Source organism: Acartia tonsa, chromosome 11 (assembly GCF_053477335.1).
Source record: "Acartia tonsa isolate MP-2025a chromosome 11, ASM5347733v1, whole genome shotgun sequence".
Lineage (NCBI taxonomy): Eukaryota > Metazoa > Arthropoda > Copepoda > Calanoida > Acartiidae > Acartia > Acartia tonsa.
In genome coordinates this window covers 14,596,204-14,614,140 of record NC_137270.1, presented here as the reverse complement: position 1 = coordinate 14,614,140, position 17,937 = coordinate 14,596,204, and the positions used below count along the sequence as shown (strand labels likewise).

General features: G+C 30.4%; 1 protein-coding gene across 1 annotated transcript in view; it reads right to left on the bottom strand.

The window, feature by feature from the left end:
- The window catches only part of LOC145332475 (uncharacterized), a 57,770-nt gene extending 48,241 nt beyond the window's left edge, over positions 1-9,529 (bottom strand). The window contains exons 1-2 of the mRNA XM_080177476.1: positions 9,377-9,529; positions 7,604-7,699 (exon numbers count right to left, since the gene is read on the bottom strand). The gene's annotated coding sequence lies outside the window, so the exon portion shown is untranslated. The remainder of the gene's footprint in view (positions 1-7,603; positions 7,700-9,376) is intronic.
- Positions 9,530-17,937: the final 8,408 nt, after the last annotated feature.

The following is a 17,937-nucleotide window of genomic DNA, read 5'->3' as shown; positions in this document are numbered from 1 at the left end:
AGCTGAAGACTTCAAATTTGGGGTATTGGGTCAACTTGTGGCAGTCTTTCAGCAGTTAAAGCATGGTATTTCTTGCGTGGTTTAAATCTATTTTCTTGGGGGTTGGGACACCCCCAACCCCCCAAAAAATGAAAATTCCCCCCCCCCCAAAAAAAAATAATTTTCTTGGGAACACATTAGACTATAAGCAGCACCAGTAGTACTATATTTTTTTTATTATCTCTTGGGGCAAAGCCCTTAGAGGATAGGGGCGAAGCCGCTAGTTACATATAAGCAATCAATGAAAATTATTATTTATTTGGCTTATATAACAAATTATGCTATTTTTGATAAATTACTTACAGGTAATCAATGAAAAACATTGCTTATTTGGCAAGAGACAGTTTTGCCCTATATTTGAGATTATATTAATGATATGATGTTAAGGTTTGATAATCTGATGAGAAATTTTTTCGTTCACAGTCCCTTTAAGCAAAGCAAACAAATAAAATTATGAAACATATCAGGGATATAAAGAGATAAGACAATGGCCGATAAATTAATGCACATCCATAATGATGACGCTCTAAATAACCCCTTCTGTAGATTAAAATTAGTGGTTCCAACGTTTATAAACACAATTTAATCAACCAATCAAAATTCAGTAAAAATCCCCAAAGCCAATGAATAAGAAAACGTTGTTGTAAAACTTTGTGTACTATTGTAATAAACAGTCAGTTGTCTCCTCCCTCTCTGGATACGAATACTAACTAAGAAAGAATAAAATGCGATGGTACTCTACAATTCACTTTTCTGCCTGTCCGCCATTCTGTCCATGATTTTTTATGATTTTCCAGTATGGCTACAAAACCAATTAATATCTGCTGGATCAGACCCGTCTAATCCATACTTGAAACCATGTATTGTATTGTATTATAGACATTTTTCTACAAATAGTAAAGTAAAAAGTTGTAATATGAACACCAGTTTTGTTAGACTGGGCCTTCGCCCCTTCAGGACTAACAAAACTGGAAAAACAGATGCAATAAACAACTAATCTTGGCTGTTTAGTTTTGACAATGCCAGTTTTTATCAACCAATTAAGATTAAATAAAAGTAAAAAAATTTATAAATCCAACAAATGTTTATAAAACTTTGGGTACTACTGAAATTTAAACCCTCCCTTATTATAGGCATTATTATGAAGACATAGTTATAGAAACCTGCAAACCATAAGAGTGATTTTTTTAGACATACATATAGACTTCTACCAACCCTTTTTGTAGAAAACGTCACTTAGAAGCAATAACATTTTGTATGTATCTTATCAATTTATATTGTCATATTGTCATATTATAATAAGCTTCGTCAAATGTTTTAAATGGACATTCAGGACTTTCTGATAACGATTACAGGGTGCTACTGTCCTTCTCATTCTGTTTTCTCATGTTATTATAGACAGAATTTATTTAATTTTTCGTCCATTTTTCCCTCCCTTTAGACAACTTTTATTGTACCCAGGGAGGTAGGGAACATTGAACTTAAATTACCTTCTTAGCTGGTCCAAAACCTCTAGGTACTTTAATTCAAGTTTATCGCCACCAGTGATCTGATGAGTTTAAGACAATAGCCGATAAATGGATGTACATTCCCAAAAATACCCCTACTGTAATTTGCCTTCAGTGGTTGAAACGTTTTGACACTATACTAAATAAACTAACCAATTAAAATTCAGTAACAGTCCCCAAACATGTTAAGCAAACAAAAATGAAAACGTTATTGTAAAACTTTGGGAACTAGCATAGAGAGAGGTGGACAATGGACTGTTTATTACACTAGTCCCCAAAGTTTTATGATAACGTTTTCTTATTAGCTGGCTTAACAACTTTTGGGACTTTTATTGGATTTTGAATGGTTAGGTTATTAAGTACTAACAGCTTCGCCCCTAGCCTCTAGGAGCTTTGCCCCATGAGGTAATTTCTAAAAAAAGAAAAATTCTGGTGCTGCGCCCATAATTTATGAGCATCACCAGAATATTTTTTTTTGGGGGGGGGATTTTCATTTTTTGGGGGGTTGGGGTTGTCCCACCCCCCAAGAAAATAGCTTAAAACCACAACAGGACCAATAGGTATATACCCTGAAGAGTAGAATCTGATCGGTTCTGTTGTTACTGAGATCTTAAGGGACAGACGGATGGACGGACAGAAAGACATCATTCTACTTTGTATTATAGATAGTAGATCCAAATTCAGTAAAAGTCCCCAAAGTTGTTAACCCAACGAATAAAAAAATTTATGTTTTGAGATTTCTAATATAAAATTTACTTTAAGATAAAAATTTTCTAAAAAAAATTGTTCTAGCTTCAAAAATAAGGAAATTAAAACCATTTAACATTTTAATTAACCTTAAAAAGAAAGTTGTTAAATGAAAGGGTGAAGTAAGCAAAAAATGACTTTGTCTCACTTAAAGTTGGAAATTTATTATTTAACAGGGAACATGCACAATTTTTTTTGCCATCTAACTCTAATAGGAGCTGAGATGATATGTGGGGGGGGGGGGGAGCGTTGAACTATTAAGGTCCGGAAATGGGCCTGGTTGTTAAGTGTTAGCAACCTTTATTTTTAGGTCCTTTTTTTCTTAAAAACTTCAAACTAATAAAAATATAAAAAAAACTAACTAATATGTACCATTCCTACTATGTCGATTTAAATATATGATATGTTATCTTGAATGTATCATTCCAGTTTTGTCTCTATTGAAAGTAGAATGATACATTACTATTATGTCGATATAAATAAGGAAATCAATGTTTATGAAAACGCTGATATGTAAACATGAATGTATGATTCCAGTTTCGCCTCTATTGAAAGTGGAATCTTACATTTCAAAAATCGTATCGGCGTTGAAGATATCTTCACCAAGAGAGGGGAAAGTGAAAGGGTAGATTACAGTTTTATAGGGTCCAAACCATAATCATAGATTATGTTTCTGCTTCTATAAAAATGGATTCAACTCCCTAACTGTTTACTACAGAATTTTGAGTTGGCCTGTTTCTACCCCAATCAGCCAGATTTTAAAGCGCAGCATCTCTATAATAAAGATGTACCAAAATGTAAGTATGTCCTTTAAATATATCATTTAAGAAATTTTGCAACAAAATTACATCCTTTTTTATATTTGATAGTCTGCTTAAGTACTAATTCTCTACAAGTGTTAATGTTTGTTTTTCTTCCTATTTCAGAGCTTCGTTTTAATGGATGAAGGTATTTTTTATTTTTCAAGTATAAATAAGTAGCCCATACTATACAGTTAAAAATAAAATTTTATAAAAATTACAGAAATAGGTTTTGGCGGATTTTTTGAGTATTATAATTGAAGTCAAAACAGAATATTAATAATCCTATGGAACAATTGCTCAATATACAAACCTTTTTATGTTTCCATACGTCAAAATTTCAAATATCAATTGAAAATAAGATAAAAGAAACTGTAAAGTGTAGAAAAAACAGATAAATATTACCTGTTTAGACTTTAATATACTGTTTTTTCAACAATTAGGAATACAACATTGTTAAAAAAAACTCACTAAAACTACAGAAGTTGGAATAAAAAAGTATAAGTTTTATGTATGTTTATATGTATTTTTTACCATACACTGTTCATGTGCCTATATTTTAATTAATTCAATTATATCAAAATACCCATGTACTATTTTCCCTTTTAATTGGGTTTCCAAGTCCAGCCATAATCAAAGTATGGAAAGTATCAAATGCGCTTGTTAGGTCAAATTTTAATTTTTCTGATTTTAAAAAAGAAATACTAAAGTAGTTCATTGCTAAGAAAAGTTTGTTTTAAAGTAGAAACTTATTATAACTCAACAATACTAAAAAACTTTTAAATAATTTAACATTTGCGAGTTTTTACCCTAAATGATTTATCTTTTAATTTACTTGAAGAAAATGATTAGGTAATCAGCTAAAAACTAATTTTCCTTTAAAAATGGTAAAACAAAGTTGGGAAAAAACAAATGCTAAAAAAATACATATAAATCTTTTTATAAAATTTGCTTTGGTTACTGCTTATAAGTACATAAGAATACCTAACCTTTCATCTAAAATACTCTATGCTGTTGGCCTATGGGCCTTCAGGGATTATTAATGAATAAAACTTGTGTCACACAGCCTAGGATAATATACCTGAAGGTTGAAATATTAGAATAATAAACAGGATTGAAAAGAAATATCTTAAATGATACAAAATGGTTTGTTTTTTAAACTTCTATTTTTTATTATTCTTAAATTGAAAAAAATAAAAAATAAATGTATTCCATTTTTTCCCAATCTTAGATTGTAAAATCCTTGGCTGAAGCAAGAAGTTTGTATTATCAGTGCCAAGTGGCAAAGAAAGTGTATAAAGCTAGTGCATGGGAACTCTGCCATCTCTGCCAATATAAACACCTGTCAACCTAGTAGTATTGACAGAGATTTGTCAAGTGGTAAAGAAAGTGTATAAAGCTAGTGCATGGGAACTCTGTCATCTCTGCCATTATAAACACCTGTCAACCTAGTAGTATTGGCAGTAAATTTGTCAAGTTGTAAATAAAGTAAATTTTGTGAGCACGGGAACCATGTCTCCTCACTTGACATTTGAAAAAAGACACTTGACTTTACAATAATTCTTTTATAGATTTTGAAATTGAAGGTTTAAAATTTGGACGTTGCTATCTAGTAGAAGCCAACAAATCAAGAGCTAATTAAATTACACCAAGACAAAAGAAAAACTAGTTTATGAAACATGATCTAAACATTATAATTATTTTCTGAATTCTTATTCTTCCTCAATGTTTGACCACAGTTGCCAACTAAAACACCTGTGTCAACCCAAAACATTTCATGCAAACTGTTCAAACATTTATTAAAACAGAGCTGCCGAAAAAATAACATATTTCGTTTTTACGTTATATTTCAAGGCTTAATATTATGGTTTAAATATCCAATACAAGAAAATAAGAAAGAGTATGACAATGAAGGTCCAGAATTTTTACTGATTTAAAATTTTTACATTTTAAAAGACATAGTTTACTAATTTACAGTGCAAGGTTCCTCCCATTCAGTTAATGCTGATGAAAAATATTTCCTCCAAACCTGGTTTTGTACAGAAATGCTAAAAATATATTCTTTTAAGTTTTAAGAAAGAACAATTAGAATTAAGAGCATACTCTTCTCTTTTCACAAGAATTCACCATTTAACCCGAGAAAAACAGGGATCTAAATGGATAAGACAATCACAGATAAATTCCCAATTGTGCTACACAAAATTACCCCTGCTGTAGATCACACTTAGTGGTTAAAACGTGTGTACGCTTATCTAAATAAACCAATAAATTAAAGTTAAATGAAATGCCCCAAAGTTGTTAAGTCAATGATTAAGAAAATATTATAATAATACTTTGGTGACTAATGCAAAAACAGCCCAATGTCTGGTCTCTTCCTGTAAAAAACTAACAAGGACAATTTAATAAAAATTAGCGTAGATTTAGTTAGATTAATCTAAAAGGTAAATTGCATCAAAATCAGCAACTTGTAAGCTTCAGATAAATTGACATTTTAAAATAATCTTTACGTATAATGATAAACTACATTACCCCTTCTGTATTAGTCTTTACTATATTCTAAATACCAAATTTTACCTTAAATACAAAGATAATTAAAGAGAAGATACACTACGGAAAGAAAAAACTAAATTCCTTTTTAGAAAATTAGAGAAAAGTTCTTTGTTAAGCAAGATTTATGTTTTTTTCTTCCTTTGATTTGTTTTACTCCTTGAAATGGATATAAATTACGTATTCTTTGTATAATAACAATGTTTACCCTTTTAGCCTTTTTTTAGCAGCGAGGAAACTCTATATTTTCCTTTGTCTGTCCGTCCATCAGTTTTTATTGCTATAAATTGCAAACATCTATATTTTTACTGGATAATATTTCACTGTTTTTTTTTGTTTAAACTCGATGTTGCGGAATAACATATGGAAATCACTGACTGTATTATATTTTGTTAATATAATCTATATAAAGCTTTAAATGTATTTTATAATTCATAAATAATTTTATTATTGACACATTTTTACAAGAAAAAGATTTTCCCCAACAAAAACTCCATCAAAGTTTATTCAAAAATAAACATATTCAAAATAAAAAGTTGAGTATTTTCTTCATGTATTTTCAGGATTTAGCGACCGCAAAAAACCACCAGTAATTGCCTCCTCCCCCCATTGAATTAAAATTTGGAATGTCTACCTTCCCCCTTTACATCCCCTTGTAAATTGCTTAAAACGCCACTCGTTGACAGTATGAGAAAAAATATTAATTTGTAAATTAAAAATTTAAAAATCATCTTCGCAAATTTATCCGCGAAAAAATGGCGGCTTTTTGACGGCTGTCTTGTCCCGCTTTTAAGATTTGAATATATAAATTCCCCCTTAGTTCTGACCATCTGTTTTTATTTGAATTGAGAAATAAAATATTTATGAAGGATACAATCTATCTTCATGTAAGTTGCACAATTAAATTTTTATAAGATTCTTCTTTTTTTTTTTGGGGGGGGGGGCGTCTAATATAAATGCCACAATGTCAATGTGTTGTAATACATACATAAGAATTTGGTTATAATGCCTTTTGTTCTAAAAGTATAAATGGTAATAAGAGACTGTTTTGATAGCAAAAATGGCTATAATATTGACATTAATATCAAGCTAATTAGTTACAACAGTAGCATGCTGACAATTTGTCATTTATGACCAATTTTTAAAGCGATTTAATCGATAATTTAGACAATAATCAACAAGAATTAGATAGATTCAAGGCTATGGTACTCAAAACCGAATAAGAAACAATAAAAACGTAATATTTGTCAAATTTCATGGCATTTTTAGGTAAAGGTCGCACCTACCTTTAAATTGTTGCGCATACGAAAATATTATTGCTGCCCATGGTTTTATCTACCTTGGATTTTTCAGGGATCTTCAGGGATAAGACAATATATGATAAACTAATGTACATCCCGAATGATTGTAAATAATTTTCCCTTCTTTATATTAAAACTAGCGACTACGCCCCTAGAGGCCTCTAGTGGCATTTAAATGTTTTTCTTTTTATTTTAAATATCTAATTTGAGAAATAATTTGTGTCTGTTATCAGCTGTTAAATTCATGTCTCTACGCAGCGCGACTACGCTAGCGACACTATGCGGCGGAAATATTTCAATTTTTTTCGATTTTATTTTGATTTCTCTTGGGAGGGTGGTGGTACCCTCCCCAAAAATAGTTATAAACTTTCTCGGGACCTATAAGAAGCTACCCTGTTAAGGAGAACCCGATCGGTTCAGCGGTTAGCGAGATCCTTCGGTACAGACACACAGATAAACAGACAAACATCCTGTTATTTTTTAGTATAAGGATTACTGGTCCCAAAGTTTGGACACTATTAATTCTAAACCAACAAATCACAATTAAACAAAAACACCCAAAGTTTTTCAGCCAACAAGGTTGTAAAACTTTGGGGACTAGTTTTACTTCCTGTCCAATGTCCCCTCCCTGACTGGTTTTATTAAAATATAGACTACACACCTGTTCATATCTAGCCATAAACTCAGATCTGAAGGAATGTGTGTGTGTGTGTGTGTGTGTTTTCCAGTGAGTCTGTTAGCTTGTGGCAGGTCGGCCCTTAACAAAATAAAAAGATTCAAACATATTAGAATACAGGGATCCAAAGGGATAAGACACTGGCTGATAAATTGATGTACATCCATAATGATTATACACAAAATTACCCCTTCTTTAGATTATAATTAGTGGTTGAAACGTATATACACTCAACTCAATTAATTAACCAATAAAAATTCACCAAATTAGGTTGTTAAGGGAGGGTGGAGATAATTTCCCCCAATAAACTTTTCCATGGACCTATAAGAAGCTTTACTAAAAAGGAGAACCACACAGGTTCAGCTGTTAGTGAGATCCTACGCTACATACAAAAAAGCTTACTAGTTTATATAATAGAATGAGCAGTCACCTCTGTACATGACTAGCGAAGTACAAACCTTAATCATAGAAAAGCTTCGCATCTAATAGCTATGAATACGTAAAAAATGTAACTAAATATATATGATTATTCGCTCAATTTAATTCTAAATCAGATTTTACAAATTGTATTTACCAAATTGAAAAGGGAATTCCAAATTACAACTTCATAATTCCCCATAAAAAGGGAAAAAAATAGTCATTAAATTTTTCCCCATTTGCTTTGTTTAAATTTCTTTTCTCTCTCTCTCTCTCTCTCTCTCTCTCTCTCTCTCTCTCTCTCTCTCTCTCTCTCTCTCTCTCTCTCTCTCTCTCTCTCTCTCTCTCTCTCTCTCTCTCTCCCTCTTTCTCTCTCTCTCTCTCTCTCTCTCTCTCTCTCTCTCTTTCTCTCTCTCTCTCCCTCTCTTAAACTTTAAACCTTGCATAATGATTCCTCTTGCAATAAGGTTTCTATGAAATTTTTTAATCTCTATATAATTCCTAGGATGATTTGGCACATTATAATGAGCAAACTACTTTATCATGTTTAAATTAATTTTTAGAAAAGTAACCATCGAACTTTGGTTGAGACTTCTTATCAATGTTACTATTTAATTACTGTAGTTTATATGTTTAAGCTTTTATGCTTTGCTTTTTAAGATGTTTTCATCCTTGTTAATAGCTATATTTATTTTAGTTGTTATTGGATGAATGTGTAATTACTTAGAGCTTATATTTCTATCTAAACTAAACACATTTCCACTAACATAGTTAAAAATAATTCTTGTTTTATATTTTATAGAATTTAGATTTAAGGTAACACTGCTACTCTATGACTAGGTTTTTATCTGGTAGACAGTGTCCGAACGTCTGAATTTGGTGAACTAATGGTAGATTCATAATTTTTTAAAATAATACAAATTATGTGTAAGATTTTTTTGTTTGAACCTCACTGTAACTACTTTACCGATTTAGTTCTCCATTACAAGAAGGCTTTTCATGTGTCCAGGGGTGGTTTTAATCTATTTAATTTTTATTTAAACATACAATATAAAACCCCTAGACACTAGTGACGCAACCGCTGATATAAAAAATGTGTCAATATTATTGCTATTTTAATGAAAATCTGTTTAATAATCAGAAATGATATCACTTTGAAGTAACGAATTTAAGCTCTAAATCAAATCTTTACAATTCGTAATAAAAGAAATCTAAAAATTTACATTTTCTTAAAAGTCAGTTATTTATTATTTACCTGTAAAATTAATATTTCGTTTTTAACTAAATTTTCTTTGTCAAAGTTTAATAAAATAACACAACAGCTACAGCTACTGTACATACCTGGTGGCCGCCCTGGCCTGTATAAAGTCTCTGTAACACTGCCCTTGTCCTGGACAGTGCACAGGATCAACTGAGATACTCTGGGATACTATTATAATAATAATAACAACTCTCTAGCACAGCGCAGAGAGGATAGTATACACACATATAAGATTCGCACATCTTTTCATTCACCACATATGCAACCCCCCTCCCCCTCACACACATACAATTGCTGTTTGTGTCATAGGTGCCACAGGAATTATTTTTCACATTTGGAAGATTAATTTTAGTTGTCTGTGCTGGGTAGATTATTAGAAATTATTTAAATGATTCTCAATAGAAATATATTTTGTGTCTTTTGATAATGAAACTATATGTTACAGTTGAAATATTCAATGTAAAGTATCGTAAATTAAGACTGTGAATTTGACAGTGTCTATGACAGTGGTAAAGGTGCTATTTTGACAGTGATTGAAACAAATATTGTAAATTTTAAATCAAATAATTCAAATGACAAAAACACAACTTTTATTGTAAAAAACATTGTGGGGTACCAAAAAGTTTTACTATGTACTTTGCCTATAATGTTAAAAAGAAAGAAAAATGACTATCTAGAGATTTTACTTATTTTTTTAGTTTTTTTTTAGATTTCTTAATTATTTTTACAAAGACCTTTTAAAATGTATAATTCAAACAACCTCAGAGGGGAATTTAAAGGAAGCCTGCAAGAAATACCACGCTTTGACTGCTGAAAGACTGCCACAATTAGACCCATTACCCCAAATTTGAAGCCTTTAGCTTCTATAACAAAAAAGTTCTAGGCATTTTAAATTGACATTTTATATACAATGGAAATTTTGAAAGAAATTCAATGCTAATGTTAGAAATTTTGAAATTAAACTACGTGGCCTAGAAACAAAATTATAAGCTTATTTTTGTCATAAATTTAGGTTGCCCGTAACTAATTATATTTTTACAATAAAAATACCCATTTTTATAGTCAAAATCATTAAAAAAAATTCAGTTTAACTTGCATTGTACCGAGTGTACTGTAGCCAATCAGAAGGCTGAATCAGCTTAACAACCAATCACAGCTGAGCTTGTATAAGTTTCCCCCTTTGTGTCCGCTATGATTTTCGTTTAAAAATGCAATTTAAATCGATTTTTTTTTTATAGATTTTGACTATAAAATGTGGTGTTTTTAATGTAAAAATGTAATCAGTTACCGGTAATCTAAGTTTCTGACAAAGATAAGGTTATAATTTTGTGTCTAGGTGACGTAATTTAATATTGTTTTTTCTTTTATGAGCATTGGAAATCTTTCAAAATATCAATGTACATAAAATGCTATTTTGAAATGCCTAGAACTTTCTTGTTATTGAAGCTGAAGGCTTCAAATTTGGGGTATTGGGTCTACTTGTGGCAGTCTTTCAGCTGTTAAAGCGTGGGAGTTCTTGCAGGCGTCCTTTAAGAAAGGTAAAACAATATCAAAGAGATAAATAAAATTAAAGGATCTATTCTGAAAATTTACAACTATTTATTTTTTCACCATGTACATCACTCAGTGACCTTTGGAATTGCTTCCAATCACAAGCTATATAAAACTTTATTGTTGGGATAAGGAATTGAACACCAATACATTAGTTCACTCTCGCTTATTGACTGCCTTGCTCAAAACGATTGGTTTTAGTGAATAGTAGTGTGGTATTCCTTGTTTCCAGCAATATTTACAATTACAAACATTATACAAAAATTCAATATTAACATTTAACATATATACATACATATTGTGAAAAATCTAGTTGTAAATTGATTCTTTTTCTCATTTAGAGTAAAAATATATATTTATAATAACATTTTTAGATATGAATTTGGTTGTATTTTATTTATAGTTTTATGTTGATCAGATTATCTTTGGGTGATGGTATGGTAGGTTTGTTTGTATATCTTGCTGAAATAAAGACATAGTTTAATAGATGAATTATCAGGTGTCTATTTATATATTATATTTTCTGATTACATGGATAGGTATAACACATAGGCTTGAGCTCTGTTTTATAGAGAGGTTTATATTTGGTGATGTAACAACATAGTGACTTTTGCTAGTCGTTGAAATGACTACCTACCTAAAATGTAATATATTAGCTGCTATTTAAGATAAACTGCTTATTTTATTGTTAACCAATCTTTGAAAGAGTTAAAAATAAAAAAAAGCTGTTGACTGATGAGCATCTACTCTAATTTACTTGGTCCTTCGGTCTTTTAAGGAACTAATTTTACAAAATGGAAGTAATATTATAGGTGCAAATTATCATTTTGGTGTTACAGTCAGAAATTTATTTTTTTAAAGTAAAGAATTCACTCACAATTTTTAAAAGTGAAGCTTTTCTATAATTAGGGTTGGTCCGTTTGTCCGTCCAAGATAGTTAGCTTTTACTCGTTAATTTAGGCATGTTAGAATTGTCCTATGGATTTCAAACTTTGCATGGTGATTCCTCTAGTAGTTAGGTTAGAAAGCATAGCAACTCTATAATCATTACTAGAATCTCCGTACGTCCATTTTAAACATGTTGATTTTTCTAGTTTTTTACAACAAATTTTTGTGTGATCTAATTATCCGTTTGATCTAATTTTTGGTATATTGATTCCTGGAAAAACAAAAAACAATATTTTAAGCGAATCAACTCTATAATTAAGTCCTAAAGATGTAAGTATGTCCATAAACATTATCCTTTATCAAGCAGTTTTTCGATAAATTTACTTACTATTTTGCTTTGACTCTTATACTTTTCTATTCTGATTATTCAGTTCAGACACTGTACAAGTGTTAATGTCCGTTTGTCCTACCAATTCAGTGCTTTGCTTTTATGGATGTTGTCATCCTTGTTTTTCTTAGTTTTATAGAAGTTGAGATAAATACATTATTATTAAACTTTTAACCTAAGGGAAATAGTGCTTCTAATATAAGTAAATCCTGAAGTAAAGTATATCCCACTATGAAGCTAGTAAAAGTGGCTGACTCAGATTATGAGGTAAAAAAAAATTAACCAATGAGAGGCCAGTATACACTGTAATTGACCAATGGTAAAATTTATAGTGGCCTCTCATTGGTTTTTTTTAACGTCATAATCTGAGTAAGCCACTTTTACTAGCTTCTCCCACTATTAACAAGAATGTGAAATAAGATCATTGTTTTTACGGAAACTGAAGATAATAAATTTGACACCTCTGTTGCGCACATGTGTTGGGTTGCCTTCAATATGCTCATCTTGGATAGGGGGAATATTCATTAAACTGCTTATAAATAAATAAAAAAATACAAAATTTATTAAATTTAAGATAAATATCTTTTACTACTATTATAAAAATTTCATTATCTATCAAAAGAATTTAAAATATTCAAGTTTTTTCTTAAACAAATATTTTCTAGTAAAATTATATTAACGTAAGTTAGACATTAACAAAACCTGTGGTTTTGCAATATACTTACCACACAAATCAAACATTGGAGAAACATTAATAAAGTACGTCCGTACCTTACGGATAGCTTATTTTGCTAATTAAGAATTGTCCTATCGATTTCAAACTTGTTGTATTAATACCTGGAACTGTAAGGTACGATTTAGAAAGAGTAGATTAGAGTCCGTCTTTCTGCCGATATACTATAAAATTCACTTTGTCTGTCCGTCAGTCCGAAATGTTATTTTCTCAGCTACTATTGGAGATGGGCAGCTGAAATTTAAAGTTAAGGTTGCTATGACATATAAACATATACATTGTTTTGTCCATCTGTTTGTCAGAAAGAAATAAAGCAAATTTTTATTAGTTTTGTGATTTCCTTCGAGTGTTTGCATTTTCTCTCACTTTTTTTTTGTGGGACTGAATAACTGCCCTATAACTCACTTGGTCAGTTGGCCATTCCATGATGTTTTGTGCTTCAATACTTTTCCGTTTATATGGATATTTTTAGAATTGTAACTTCAGGGTTTCTTTATTTTGCATAAGAACAATTAATATTTAGGGATAAGATAAAAATATAGATTTTTGAAAATTTTTGTATTTTCGTAGATTTTTAAATTTTTTATAATATAAGTTATTATAAAATATTTCATAAAGCCCTGTTACTTATTCTTCAGGAAGAGAGAAGACATTGGGCTGTAGGTTACACTGGTACCCAAAGTTTTCTAGTTTATCTAAACTATCCAATTAATAAGTTTAATTTGTAGAAGCTGTAACTTGTTTATCATCATTGGGAATGTATATTAATTTATCGTCCATTGTCTTATCCCTTTAGATCCCTGTTATAATTAGTTCATAACTACATATGACAATTAAGTAGGTCATTAGAAAATATATTGATGACATATATATTCATATTCATATTTGTGTGTGTGTGTGTGAGTGTGTGTTGGTGAGTGTGTGTATGTGTGTGAGGTGTGTGTGTTAGTGTGTACATGCCTTGAGAAGAAGGGAATAAGTCAGTGTCTGCCAAGAAGCAACCCTTAACTATTTTCTAAATCAAAAAAGATTTTAACCCAATCTGGGGTGCCTCCAAATACACTATCATGTTTTGAAATTAGGAAGATTGAATTTAATCTTATCATTTAGGCACTTTAAAGTTAAGTTTGGAGGAATCGAATTCTTCTTTTCAGGGTAAGCTTATTATTGTTATTGTTAAAGCTTTTTGTGTGCCAAAATAAAAAAAAAATATCAACTTCCTTCCTACTTATTTTTATTCTGTATGATAATGTTTAATATTTATCCTAACATTTTTTTTTACAATTTGCTAGTTTTTGAACCTTTAACATCAAGGTAAACAATTTTACCCAAGAATAACTGTAAATTGCTGCAAGTTTTATTTGATCAACTAGTATTCTCAAACAAAAGTAAGCGTTCTGTTTTTTTTTGACAAAAAAACCGCTGAATAATATTTTACGGTTGCTTGCATGAAATTTTATCAAAACATCTCAAGACATAAAAACAACTTTCGCGCAAAAAATCTAAATTTTATATACTGCAGTTTGCCTTCTAAAATTAAACTTGTTTTTCATCTTTTTTTGGGGGGACAAAGGAATGTTTTAAAAATCATATCTTTTTACTAAATTTATGTTTGTTTTAATTGGCCTATTTTTAAAATAAAAAGTTGTTATTTATAAATTCGCATTATAGATTATGCCTGTTTTGTAGAACATAGATAATATAACAGAAAATGTACCAAAGTCTTTCCCTTTTTAAACTTTTTGCTTTTCAAGATAATTTTTGGCTACTGTACGCTTTTCCTCTGAAAGACCTCAAGGCAATTAAAAACAAGTATGATAACATCCATAAATCTTGTAGAGTGTCAGAACTTAATAAGCAGAACATTTGTTTGTAAGTTTAAACAAAAGTGTACATGAATTTGTTGCAGTATAAGGGCATCATTTAATTTTCAGGATTAAAAATGCCTATAGTTTATAATGTTGTACCTTGTTGTTCTAGTAATTACTGTTCCAGATCAGATAAATAGGATGATTAAATAATAAAAATAATTTTGTCAAAAAGTTACAAATCATTTGACTTTCTGGTAACAATTCTGTAAGTTATGAACATAATATTTAGAACATAAAGGTTATTTTTATCAACAAACCTTTTTATATAATTAGAAATCTGAATTGTTAATGTGCTAAGATCTAACATTTAGAATATTTATATTTAATTAAAGGTTATTTTCACGTAACTTTTTTAGGTTCCGTTATTTTTTTATGAAAATAACCTACAAAGATATTATCATATACGTCTTAAATTTGAAATAACGTACAACATTTTTTGATTACAAGAATAGCAACTTTTACTAAACTAGTAGCTTCGCCCCTAGCCATTAGTTGCTTACCTTAAGAAGTTGGCATGGGGTTATTTAAACCTCTAAATTTGATAACAACAAGGACGATAACATCCATTAAAGCAAAGCACTGAAACGGTAGGACAAACTGACATTAACACTTAATTGTATAGTGTCAGAACTGAATAATCAGAATATAAATGTATAAGAGTCGAAGCAAAATTGTTAGTAAATTTGATGTAAAACTACTTGATACAGGATAATCTTTATGGACATACTTACATTTTTAGAGACTTGATTATAGAGTTGCTTCGCTTATAATATTGTACCTTGCTGTCCCAGGAAGCAGTATACCAAAAATCAGATTAATCGGATAATTAAAAATTTGTTGTTTAAAAAATCAACATATTTAAAATGGACGTACGGACATTCTGATAATGATTATAGAGTTGCTATGCTTTCTAAATCGTACCTATCTACTACAGGAATCACCCGGCAAAATTTAAAATCGATAGGACTATTGTGACATGCCAAAATTAACAAAAAAAGATATCCGTTACGGACGGACTGACCGACCCTAAATATAGAAAATCTTCGCTTTTAAAAATATTATCATTTTGGGGAGAAGCGTAATTTTTGTGGTTTTGGGTGTAAACATACCAGTTAAAACAACTTAAACCAATAGTACATTCTATGAAAAGTACAGCATAATTTTGTGGTTAGCAAGATCTTTGGGGACGAACGGACGGACGAAACGAATCATTTGAATTATAATCATGAATAACTAATATGCTAAAGAAGTCGAAAGTACACTTTTAGATTTTCAATTTCGTTTGTAAACAAGCAACTATTTAATTAACTTTTATTTAGAAATGATAGTTATCCTTCTAAATGAATAATGTTATCTTACTTTTATTTGGACTGTAATCGATCACCAAATCGACTATTTGTCTCAGCTGCGCATTTGCAGTATTGGGTGGCTTTGGCTAAGGGTTTCTAATTTCCACTCAGTTAGTTTGGCTGCTACTTTTGTTTCATCACAGTGGCTTGAGATGGTAGCGGCTGAGGGTGGCGTAGGCTGGGATGTGACTGTATATTACGTCTGTGATTGCAGCTTAATGGGTCGCTTAGTAAGCCGCATTGCCGAAACTTGGCTTCTTGAGTTGCTCATGAAGGTACGAGAATTAGGAAGATCCTTTAGTATCCTGCACTGTTAATGATGTCTGCAGCTACCATACCTCTGGCTATAAATTCGATTTATTTGAATATTTTATGTTTTCATTTCCTTTACAAATGTTTTACTGCGACATAGATATAACTGTCCTTGTTCAAAACTGTCTTTATACCATTTCAAAAAATCATATCTATGACCTGGATACGCCAGCATCTATCATTCACATTCTTGTTGTCAACTTTTCAATAAGTAACAAAAGAATTAAAACTTAGCAACATATCCATCCTCCCCTTAACCTACTTTTAAATTTTTACAACGATGGAAAAATGTATATTTTTAAAAATAATCTGAATTATTATCTTTTTTTCAGTATGGCTTCGAATACAATTTCAAACAAGGATGGCAACATCCATAAAAGCGAAGCTCTTAAATAGAAGGACAAACGAACTTTAACATTTGTAGAGTGTCAGATCTTAATAAGCAGAATATTAATGCATAAGTTGATTCAAAGTTATAAGTAAATTTCTTGCAAAACTGCTTTAATACATGATACTGTTTCATGATATGCTTACATTTTAGGACTTGTTTACAGAGATGCTTCGCTTATAACATTGTACCTTGTTGTAATAGAAATCAGTATACCAAAAATCAGATGAATCGGATAATTTTAACATAAAAATTTGTTGTAAAATTTTTCTAAATCAGCATGTTTTTAAGTATAACCTTTACCTACAAGACTTATATTCCCTAAAAAGCATTTACTCATCTGTTCAGTGGGATAGATCTTGAGGGACAGACAGACAAACATCTTTTTTTTGTATTTTAGAAAAATCGCAAGTGTTTTTAATTGTTTCTGTCATTGTAATTTGTCATAAAAAAGTTATTTATTTTGATAGCCTTAAACATGTCGGTTACTGTTACATAAAATCTGCCTAACCGCATGTTTCGCATATAAACAAGGATTACAACATCCATGAAAACGAAGCTCAACAAACCAATGAGTTGCTCTACTGTCTAAATCGTGCCTAATTGTTCAAAGGGTTATCATTTTAAGTTTAAAAAAGATAGGACAATTCTAATATGCCGAAACGAACAAAAAGATATAACTGTAACTTACGGATGTACGGACAGACGTACAGACCCAGAATACAGAAAACTTTGCTTTCAAAAGTGTCGCAAACTTGAGCAAATAATTTATGCTTAATTGCTTCAGGAATTAACTTGTAAAAATGAAGATAATAGAATAGTTATAAAGCTAAAATTTATTCAAAAAGGATGACAGTGTTGAAAAGGCTTCTAAATTGTACCAGCTTGACACTGAATCTAAAAAGATAAGAGCTATCCGTTACTGACAAATTTACTGACGAGTCTACCATAAATGTAACAAAGCTTCGCTTTTAAGAATATGATTTGTGTTATATATGAATATGAATATTTTTAAACTAAATTAATACAGGATATTTAGAATTTTTTTACTAGATTATTTAAGTTAGGACACCTGCCATTCTCATTACTCCACCTGGTATTGTTATAACATTTAATATTTTTGAGACCAAATTCAAAGGGTGCGTGTTATACAGTAACATA